Source organism: Emys orbicularis, chromosome 1, assembly GCF_028017835.1.
Source record: "Emys orbicularis isolate rEmyOrb1 chromosome 1, rEmyOrb1.hap1, whole genome shotgun sequence".
NCBI classification, from domain to species: Eukaryota; Metazoa; Chordata; order Testudines; family Emydidae; genus Emys; species Emys orbicularis.
In genome coordinates, this window is record NC_088683.1 from 296627194 (window position 1) to 296639396 (window position 12203).

Below are 12203 nucleotides of genomic sequence, written 5' to 3' on the forward strand. Positions count from 1 at the left end.
AAATATTTAGTGACCAGTACCACATAGTAATTTCATCCGCTGACAATCCATTAGTGTGATATTTGGGCCCTACTAAATAAAGTTGCTATGTGCTCTGTGGAGCAGAGATCATGCCTTCCTTTGTGTTTGGAGAGTGAAGCTTCTAAGGACATTTAGGGTGCTACTACCTTCTAATTAAATCAATTAATTACTACTAACAGTGGGACACCTGCAAATGGTATGTACCAATATATTTGGAGGGTTGCTTACTGAACGTCATTCCTAAATCTGAATAGCTTGAAAAGCTGTTTCTTCATTTTTTCAATATCCTATTTAATTGTACATAATATTTTAATATATCTGTAGGCTTTTAGGATGTCATGGATGTTACATGCTGCATACCATGACTGTTCAGAAGTTCATGGTAGCAGATCCCAGATTTTCTTGCTCCAGTAGTGTAAATTTCTAACATTTCTGCTAAGGAGAATCTTTATTAACTATTAGCAGAAAAGTACCTCTGACACATAAATGAGCTGTACTGATCCTAACCAGCAGAGGACAGCAATACATAGACATGCTAGCTGGTTCGTGGTATAATTCTGCAGCAGCACTGAAAACCTTTGGGGGAAAATAATTGCTTTAACTTTGGAAATCTTCCGTTGGATGCCTTCCTTTCATAATGATAATATCTGATTTCCCTAGCTTTGTCAAAGAGGTGTTCTTAAACTGATAATTTTAATACCACTTTCATCTGGAAAGGAATATGCAGTTAAAGTTTTAATAGAATGTGATGCAACAAGCAAATGCATCTTGTAGTAATTACACACTTTCATATGGGGCTGTAACAGATGCATCTAAACAATCAAACTGCAAACCTCATAACATTACTTTTACATTAAATAGTAACAGATTAAACTATAATATGTTAATTTGTTTGTACATTTGTTTCCTTTGGTGCTTGTCTCAGACTAGTCAGAATGCAACATCCTGAAGTTCTGAAATAGTCAAATAATGTTCTGTTTCCTTGCATTTATACATGAAGGGTCCTTTATATATATATTCAACAAAGTATGTTAAGACTAGAGGTGGACCTTAATCAGAACCCTGTATCTGAACGCCCTGAAGTTTGTGGTACTTCAATTCCAGATCCAAATCAATGATTGGCTCCTTTTATATTAGGCTATATCAAACATGGGTCTGAATTTCTACCAATTTGAATTAAAATCTGCATCTGTACTTTGCTGCTCAGACCTTTCACTTATTACAATGATCAGATTTGCTAAATATCGAGTAATATTCAAGGTAGTGTATGTGTGTGTTACAAAACAGTTCATAAGAAAGGGGAGTGGGTGGTGGTGTGAACTGTTTGTGTGACTTGGTTTCCCAGAATATAGAAACTTCTGATTGATGGGCAGGACAGCTGACAACCTGGCTAACTTGGCTGACTAGCTCATCATACTTTTCAGGCTCACAGTGTTGAATTTGGTAGGTGACTGCTTTTCATTCTAACTGTAGAAAATGTGAATCATGAAGACAGGTTGATTAGGGATTATATCAGTATATTCAGTATATTTAATTTAATAAAAACTTCATGTTTGTTTTCACTACCTTCTCCCTAAGAAAAACAAATTTATTTTGCTTATGCTTAGTCTGGTCCACAATCCTACAGGTCTCCTAATTTTATTATTTCAAAATATGGCACTTCTAAGAGTGCAATAACTCTCACCCCAAACTCTCCCAGTACTACATCCCAGTGTCAGTTTTGGTATGAGTGTTAATAGATTCATCATATAAACATGTAAAAGATATATGTATACATATCATTATAATTAGGCATACATACACATTTCTCAGCATTCAAAATTCATAATATAAAAAAAAATAAATTTCAGTGATACTATAATGATCTACACCAGCTGAGAATTTGACCTTGAGAAACATAGGGCCTGAATTTCATTTCCCGACCTGCATGTATGAACATAAAAAATTACACACATACATACCCTCAAAACAACGGATTTTTGTAGACACAGAAACATCTAATCTACCTGGATTTCAGTAAGGCATGTGATACAATTCCACATGGAAAAGTATTAGTTAAATTGGAGAAGATGGAGTTTAATATGAGAATTGAAAGGTGAATAAGAAGCTGGTTAAAGAGGACACTACAATGGGTCATACCGAAAGGTGAACTGTCAGGCTAGAGGGAGGTTACTAGTGGAGATTGATCTTAAGACCTATCTTATTAAACATTTTTATCAATGACCTTGAGGGAGGTTATTCAGGGATTGATCTTCAGACCTATCTTATTAAACATTTTTATCAATGACCTTGGCACAATAAGTGGGAGTATGTTAATACAATTTGCCTTAATAAAATTTGACACTAAATTGGGAGGTATTGACAATATGGAGGAGGACCGGAATATCTTACAAGAAGATCTGGATGGCCTTAAAAAATTGGAGTAATAGAAATGGAATTAAATTTAATAATGCAAAGTGCAAGGCCTTGCATGTAGGGACTATCAAGAATTTTTGCTATAAGCTGGGAACTTATCAGTTGAAAGAGTCACAGGAGGAGAAAGACCTAGGTGTGTATTGATTGATCACAGGCTGACTATGATCTGTCAATATGATGCGGCTGTGAAAAAGGCTAATGCAGTCCTAAGATGCATCAGGAAAAGTATTTCCAGCAGAGATAGGGAAGTATTACTATCATTATACAAGGCACCCATAAAACCTCATCTGGAATATTGTGTGCAGTTCTGGTATCCCATGTTTAAGAAAGTTGAATTCAAACTGGAACAGGTGAAGAGAAGGGCAACTAGGATGATCAGAGAAATGGAAAACCTACCTTAAGAGAGGATATTCAAAGTGCTTGACTTGTTTGTCCTAACCAAAAGTAGGCTGAGGGGGGACATGTTTGCTTTCTATAAATACATCAGATGGATATATACCAGGGAGGGGGAGGAGTTATTTAATATAAGTGCTAATGTTGACACAAGAATAAATTGATATAAACTGTCGATCAGTAAGTTTAGATTTGAAATTAGACAAGGATTTCTAACTATCACAGGAGTGAAGTTCTGGAACAACCTACCAAGGGTAGTAATGGGAGCAAAAAACCTAACTGGATTGAAGACTGAACTTGATAAGTTTATGGAGGGGATGGTCTGATGAGACTGCCTACAATGGCATATAGCCGATCTGCAACTGCTAGCAGCAAATATCTCCAAAAGCCAGTTATGGGGCACTAGATGAGGAGTGCTCTGATTTATTACAAAGAATTCCTTTCCAGGTTTCTGGCTGGTGGGTCTTGCCCTCATGCTCAGGGTCTAACTGATCACCATATTTGGGGTCAGGAAGGAATTTTCCCTCAGGTCAGATTGGGAGAGACGCTGTGGGGTTTTTGCCTTCCTCTGCAGCATGAGGCATGGGTCACTTGCAGGTTTAAACTAGTGTAAATGGTGGATTCCCTGTAACTTGCAGTCTTTAAATCATGATTTGAGGAATTCAGTAACTCAATCAGAGATTATGGGTCTATTACAAGGAGTATATTAGTGGGTTGGTGAGGTTCTATTTCCTGCAATGTACAGGAGATCAGACTAGATTATCATGATGGTCCATTCTGGCCTTAAAGTCTATGACTCTGAGTCAACACTTTGCAATTGCAAATACTTGCAGGCAATGTTGAATAAGTCTTAACACCTGCATGAGCATTTTAATGGTATTGCCTCTTTTTCCAACACCAGTGTTCTATTACCAACCAAGTGTCACTCCTCTGACAATTGATAGCAGAACTTGGTAGTCTTGCAGGTCAGCCTCCTTCGGCAGGAGAAATCAGTGAAGAAGGATCTGGGCATACTTTGTGTAACAATTTATGTACATATATTCACTAGTCCTTGAACTAAGACAGTCACAATCTGCACATAGGCAATCATCTCTTTCTGAAATGTCAACCCACAAACCAATGTACAGTTCCTATGATGTAACTTTGCATCAAGAACTGAGTCTAACAGAAAACAAACCTTGTAAATTAAAACAGCTTCTTCTATGTGGTACTTTGCAAACAAAGAAACAACTATTCAGGCATTTCTTCAAAGACAAAAATTTTACTCACACACTATATGGAGTTGTTCCTAATTTACTCCATATGTGCTCATTGCTTATTCTGGAATAAGAATGTCCACTCAAGAAGTCATTCAGAATAGCTATTGCACTTTAAAGTAATTTAATCAGTTACTTTATTAGTAAATTAAAATAACTTTACTTAATCAGTAAAGTAAAATAACTTAATCAGGAAAAAAAACTTTCAGGAGTAGACAAACCATCGGACTTGGAAGACTGTGTAACAGGGCCACCTGGTGATATCGACCATAACAATAGTGTAACTTTGATGTATGTGTAAGTGTTAAAATTTATATTGACAGAACCCAGTTCTCCCATTGAGTCTGACAGGTGGAAATTCTAAGGCTCGTGTGAACATGCTTGTTAGTGTATTCATAGTACATATGCTTCTGATAGCATTTTTCAAGAGAGCATGACCACATTTACACCTGTAATGTGTGTGGGTATGTATGTATATATACAGACACAAACAGTAGTCACTAGTCCAGGGATCGGCAACCATTGGCATGCGGCCCATTAGGAAATCTGCTGGCATAACTGCAACATCCAAAGGTTCGGCTGATTGCAGGTCCCAATGGCTGCGGTTTGTCGTTCCAGGCCAATGGGGGCTGTGGGAAGCAGCAGCCAGCACATCCCTTGGCCCGTGCCACTTCCCGCATCCCACATTGGCCTGGAATGGCGAACCACAGCCAGTGGGAGCTACGATTGGCTGAACCTGCGGACGCTGCAGGTAAACAAACCATCCCGGCCCGCCAGCGGATTTCCCTGATGGGCTGCATGTCAAAGTTTGCCGATCCCTGCACTAGACAGTAGTAACGATGAAGGAGATGGTTGGACGAAAATTAAGATCAACCTCAGTGTAGATGTATAGATATTTTGAGCTTATTACTTTATCCTCTAGTCTAGAAATACCAGTTGCTGACTCTGAGCTAATTAACATATAGTCTCAGGGTCCTCCCATAGATCATCTGGCCAATTAGATTGGCTTTATGTTTTTTCTCTTATTTTAAAATGAAATTCATTCTCCTCCTCAAGGCCTGAATCTTGTCTCTCACCATCATAAAACATTAATAAAATAAAATTATCTTCTCTACTTATTGAAGGGTGTATTATCTGCTTGATTCATGTGCATTATTTCCATTAATGCTAATAGGAGTTATGTGTCCATCTGGGGAAGAGAATATGCCCCTTAATCCCTTAAATTAAAAATAAGAGTGTCTGCCAAAGTAAGAAAAGCATTACTTTTTGTGAATGATTCCCTTTTCAATAAAGGATGATAAAAAGGAAATTATAGTGTTTATTCCTGTCTATCATTTGTATTTTAAAAGACAAGGGAAAATCATACAAATTCTGTTAAGTATGTGGGTAGCCAAAGAACTCATAGGAGTATATATAGTCTTCTTTTGTAGGGTTGCCAGGCATCCGGTTTTCAACCGGAATGCCCAGTTGAAAAGGAATCTTAGCAGCTCCAGTCAGCAGAGCTGACCAGGCCGCTAAAAGTCTGGTTGGCCACAGCGCCAGTGGGGCAGGCAGGCTCCGTGCCCAGCTCTGCACAGCTCCTGGGAAGTGGCCGGCATGTCCCTCTGGCTCCTAGGTGGAGGGGCAGCCGCCAGCAGATGCCACCCCTAGTGTCAGCTCTGCAGCTCCCATTGACTGGAAACCGCAGCCAATGGGGTCTCTGGGAGTGATGTCTGCAGGTGGCAGCAGCGCTGGAACTCCCCTGGCCACCCCTCCACTTAGGAGCTGGAGGGACATGTTGGCCACTTCCCAGGAGCTGCCTGAGTTCAGTGCCACCTGGAGCCCACACCTCAAACCCACTCTCACACCCCAATCCCCTGCCCCAGCTTGGACCCCCTCCCACACCCAAACTCCCTGCCAGAGCCCACACCCCACATCTCCTCCTGCACCGCAACCCCTGCTCCAGCCCTGAGCTCACTCCTGCACTCCAAACCTCTCAGCTCCACCCAAGAGCCTCCACCCTCAGCCCCCACCCCCAACCTCCTGCCCAAGCCTGGAGCCCCCTTCCACACCCTGAACCCCTCAATTCTGGCCCCACCCCAGAGCATGCACCCTCAGCCCATACCCTCACCAGAGCCCATACCCTCACTCCCACCCCAACAACCTGCCCCAGCCCTAATCCCCCTCCCAGATTCTGAACCCCTCGGCCCCAACCTGGAGCCCCCTCGGGCACCCAAAACCCCTCATCTCTGGCCCCTCCTCAGAGCCCAAACCCCAGCCGGAGCCCTCACTCCCTTCCCCAGCCCAGTGAAAATGAACGAGTAAGTACAGCAGAGGGAGGGGGGATGGAGTGAGTGGGAGGCCGAGCTTCAGGGCAGGGGCGAGGCAAGGGTGTTCGGTTTTCTGCAATTAGAAGGTTGGCAACTCTATTCTTTTGATGCATGAATTGGAATTCAGCATTCACTGAAATATATGCAGGGATAATCAATTTGACCAGTATAGGGCCCAGATGATTGATTGACGCTCTAGATGTTTATGTAAAACAAAGCTGGAAGAGGGGTTGGTTTTAAAGATTTAAAGAACATTTTATGGACTGCTGAGGACACAAAAAGAGCTTCTGCTGTCAACTGAATAAACACCCCAGTACTAGTGCAACAAATGACACTTTATTCTGGGATCTTGTGTGTTACTTGCTTACATACCCTTATTATGACAGACTGAACTGTTGTTCTGAAAATGTATGTAGAGAAATTGAAAAATATTTGGAAAATTCTTAGACCTAATGGTACTCATTCTTCAAAACTAGTCAAAAACTAAAATCAAAATAGTTCTGAATTATGAGTGAAATTGTTTGCAAAACTCTTAGCATCTTTCATTACTTAATATAATCCAGGTTCTATATAAATGTGATAAATGCAGTTCCTTCCCAAAAAATCTCATATTCTAAATGACAAGGTATAACAGGTGGCTCAAACAAACAAGCAGGTGGGGTGAGGAATGGGCTAGATGGAGCAACAAAAACTAGTGGGAACTATTACTTCCCTTTTCTTGAAGAATAATCTAAGAGTACAGCAATAGTTACTACTTTTGTATGCTATTGTACAGAGTGCTACCCATTCAACTCATGGCAATGGAGACACAATTAGCGGTAACATTTTAATTGCTTTTTAGTGGCATGCAATTCTGCTCTGAAAGATGATGCTTGATATAGCTCAAAGAGGGCTTCTGAAAAATTAACGTCCCTCGTCCCGCGCCGCTTCCTGCAGCCCCCATTGGCCTGGAGCGGCGAACTGCGGCCAGTGGAGCCGCGTTTGGCCAAACCTGCCGACGCGGCAGGTAAACAAACTGGCCCGGCCCACCAGGGGCTTTCCCTGAACAAGCGGCGTTCCTAGTTTGAGAACTACTGACCTTCAGAATTTGAGTTATTCCTAAGGAAAAATCATGGGAGAGATAGGGCTGATGTAGACAATTGGGGAGCAGAGACAGTGATGGATGAAGTCCTCCACTTCTCAGAATCTCTTCGGTGAAAGTGTGAAAATGGGGTCAGGAAGAGCACATAGAACCCTTTAGCTTCTGGATTATACATAGAGGTATCTGGATTGTTGAGAGATTAGTGTCATTTTTTTCCAGACAGGAGATTAGGCAGCTGCCTTGGACAAGTCAACATGGAGAGCAGTAAGCTGTTTAGTAACTGAAAGCTGTGACTTCAAGTTTTCCATAGGTAGCAAAAACCTTCAAACAATAATCAAATAAGTAGTAAGCACTTTACAAGGTATTGTTGGGAAGAACAAGTAACCATGTCCCCAAGTTCCCTTGAAAGAGCAAGGCAATGAGACTTTAAAAGAACATTTAGAGAGGAGAGAATCTATTACAAATTCCGTTAAAGAACTTTCTAAACTATTGTGTTAGCCAAACTTCATTGAAGTCAAAAGGCACAGGCACACAGAGTGGTACGAGTTTAGTACTCAATATGGCCATTGATGGTGAAAAACACTAGAGTGGTAGGCCTATATTCTCAAAGGTATTTAGGTGTTTAACTCCCTTTTAAATCAGTGGGAGTTAGGCACCTGAATACATTTGTGGATCAAGGTCCTAGAGATAATTTCTTGCAGTCACCAATAAGAGATAATTTCTTGTAGTCACCAATAAGCATATAGTATTTATAGCTCAAATAGTTTCATTAATGAAGATATTGAACAAAACCGGCCCCAGGACTGACCCTTGGGGCACTCCACTTGATACCGGCTGCCAACTAGACATGGAGCCATTGATCACTACCCGTTGAGCCCAATGATCTAGCCAGCTTTCTAGCCACCTTATAGTCCATTCATCCAGCCCATACTTCTTTAACTTGCTGGCAAGAATAAAACCATCTGTAAAACCAAATTAAAATGATCACAAGCAAGAAAGAAATCATATATGAACAATAGCAGCTGCTACATGTTCAGCACTTTTGAAAACCTGATCACTTCAGTTACGTACCTAAATGAGAAATAAGCATTTAGGAAATAGGCTCTGAAAGTATAGAACTAAACAGTGAAGGGAAAGTATAAATTTGAATACATTCATGGTTCATAAATCTCTTAAATAGCTGTACACTTGTAACGTATCATATTGCAAATTCCAGAAAACAACTTGACCTCTGCAGAATCCCAAACACAAGTATTTACTGAAACCAAACTTGACGATAAAAGCTGGAAGTGCTTATGGACAGATTTAGGCCTTAATGCAGCTCCTCTTGATGTCAAGGAGAGCCTTCCTACTGGTTCCAATAGGAGAAAGATGAGGCTTCCACTATGACTTATCTGGTGAGTCACAGCTAAACACCACCATTCAAATTTTGACTATTCACAATGAACTGCAATCAATCCTTGAATTAAAAAACAAAAAATTGTGGGGAAAATTAGACTACTTTAAGTTACTGAAGAAAACATGATCTTAAGTATTCTTCAAGAAGAAACAAATACTAAATACATTGGGCCAGATGTTTTGCTGCTGTGAATCAACGTAACTCCACAGAAGCAAATGGGTGCACATTTGGTAGTGACTGGTATTTTGTACCACCTATATTTAGGGGGAAAATATATAGTTGGGAACAGCTGATGTAATATTCTGTGGTTCATATTTCTCTGTGTCTGTCTCTCTCTCTCTGAGAATTTTAAAAACTCCCCAAATGTAGGGAAAATACTAGAGTTTGTTAGAAATTTTCCATTAGAATAATTTTCTGACCAAAACCAAAAATGCCTTTTTGTAAAATCTAAAATTTCCATTGGAAAATTTCTATTTTCCACCAGGAAAACCAGCTCCCTAGCTGCCATTCCTGAAGGTTCTTGTCAGTTTCATTTTCTCCCTGCAGAAGAGCTTAGACAAGAGCCTTTCAGCCAGGCTAGGAGAAAGGCTGATCACCCTGGCTCTCTTCCTGCCCCACAGCTTGTCTGGTGTGTGGATTTGCATGTGCATAAGTAAAATACAAAAATATACCTCCTTTATAAGGCCTTGTGGATGAATGGTCTTCAGTCAAAAAGCAGCATTTCTAGAGTCTGATGTATGTATACTGTGCATCCACTAAAATTGGGATACTTTTGAGGGGAAATAAAAAGGAAGGTGTTTTGTTTTGTTTTCCAATAGAAAAACTTTGCAGTAGAAGTTATTTAATGAGCCATGGGCAGGAGCTTATGGAAACTGCAACCTCTTTAGGTCCTGATCCAGAAAAGTATTTAAATAGTTACACTGCTTAACTGGATCAGTGCCTTAGGGTATGTCTACACTACGGGATTAATCCGAATTTATATAATTCGAATTTGGGAAACAGATTGTATAAAGTCGAATGTATGCGGCCACACTAAGCACATTAATTCGGCGGTGTGCGTCCATGTACCGGGGCTAGCGTCGATTTCTGGAGCGTTGCACTGTGGGTAGCTATCCCATAGCTATCCCATAGTTCCCGCAGTCTCCTCCGCCCATTGGAATTCTGGGTTGAGATCCCAATGCCTGATGGGGCCAAAAACATTGTCGCGGGTGGTTCTGGGTATATCCTCCCCCCTCTCCAGGGAAGCAACGGCAGACAACCGTTTCGCGCCTTTTTCCTGGGTGAACAGTGCAGACGCCATACCACGGCAAGCATGGAGCCTGCTCAGCTCAAGACAGCAGTCATGAACATTGTAAATACCTCGCGCCTTATCGTGCAGTTTATGCTGAACCAGAACCTGCAAAACCAGGCGGCGAGGAGCAGGCTACGGCAGCGCAGCGGCGAGAGTGATGAGGATATGGACATGGAATTCTATCGAACCGCGGGACCCGGTGCTTTGGAGATCATGCTGTTAATGGGGCAGGTTATAGCCATGGAACGCCGATTCTGGGCCCGGGAAACAAGCACAGACTGGTGGGACCGCATAGTGTTGCAGGTGTGGGACGATTCCCAGTGGCTGCGAAACTTTCGCATGTGTAAGGGCACTTTCTTGGAACTTTGTGACTTGCTTTCCCCTGCCCTGAAGCGCCAGAATACCAAGATGAGAGCAGCCCTCACAGTTGAGAAGCGAGTGGCGATAGCCCTGTGGAAGCTTGCAACGCCAGACAGCTACCGGTCAGTCAGGAATCAATTTGGAGTGGGCAAATTGTCCAGTTCTGGGCACCGCTTTTCAAGAAAGATGTGGAGAAATTGGAAAGGGTCCAGAGAAGAGCAACAAGAATGATTAAAGGTCTTGAGAACATGACCTATGAAGGAAGGCTGAAAGAATTGGGTTTGTTTAGTTTGGAAAAGAGAAGACTGAGAGGGGACATGATAGCAGTTTTCAGGTATCTAAAAGGGTGTCATAAGGAGGAGGGAGAAAACTTGTTCACCTTAGCCTCTGAGGATAGAACAAGAAGCAATGGGCTTAAACTGCAGCAAGGGAGGTCTAGGTTGGACATTAGGAAAAAGTTCCTAACTGTCAGGGTGGTTAAACATTGGAATAAATTGCCTAGGGAGGTTGTGGAATCTCCATCTCTGGAGATATTTAAGAGTAGGTTAGATAAATGTCTATCAGGGATGGTCTAGACAGTATTTGGTCCTGCCATGCGGGCAGGGGACTGGACTCGATGACCTCTCGAGGTCCCTTCCAGTCCTAGAATCTATGAATCTATGAATCTTATGAAAATCTACTGTGGGGGCTGCTGTGATGCAAGTAGCCAAAGCAATCACTGAGGTGCTGCTACGAAATCTAGTGACTCTGGGAGATGTGCAGGTCATAGTGGATGGCTTTGCTGCAATGGGATTCCCTAACTGTGGTGGGGTGATAGATGGAACCCACATCCCTATCTTGGCACCGGAGCACCAGGGTACCCAGTACATAAACCGCAAGGGTTATTTTTCAATGGTGCTGCAAGCACTTGTGGATCACAAGGGACGTTTCACCAACATCAACGTGGGCTGGCCGGGAAGGGTTCATGATGCTCACGTCTTCAGGAACACTACTCTGTTTAAAGGGCTGCAGCAAGGGACTTACTTCCCGGACCAGAAAATAACCGTTGGGGATGTTGAAATGCCAATAGTTATTCTTGGGGACCCAGCCTACCCCTTAATGCCATGGCTCATGAAGCCATACACAGGCAGCCTGGACAGGAGTCAGGAGCTGTTCAACTACAGGCTGAGCAAGTGCAGAATGGTGGTAGAATGTGCATTTGGCCGTTTAAATGGTCGCTGGCGATCGCTACTGACTCGCTCAGACCTTAGCCAAACCAATCTCCCCATTGTTATTTCTGCTTGCTGTGTGCTCCACAATCTCTGTGAAAGTAAGGGGGAGACCTTTATGGCAGGGTGGGAGGCTGAGGCAAATCGCCTGGCTGCTGATTACGCGCAGCCAGACACCAGGGCGATTAGAAGAGCACACCAGGAAGCGCTGTGCATCAGAGAAGCTTTGAAAACCAGTTTCATGACTGGCCAGGCTACAGTGTGAAATTTCTGTTTGTTTCTCCTTCATGAAAACCCGCCCCCTTTATTGACTCATTCTCTGTAAGGAACCCACCCTCCCCATTCCCCCAGTTTGCTTTCAAAGGAAATAAAGTCACTATCGTTTAAAAATCATGTATTCCTTATTAAGTGATTATAAACATAGAGAGAGAACCAACAAGGTAATCTGGGTGAGGTTTGGGAGGAGGATA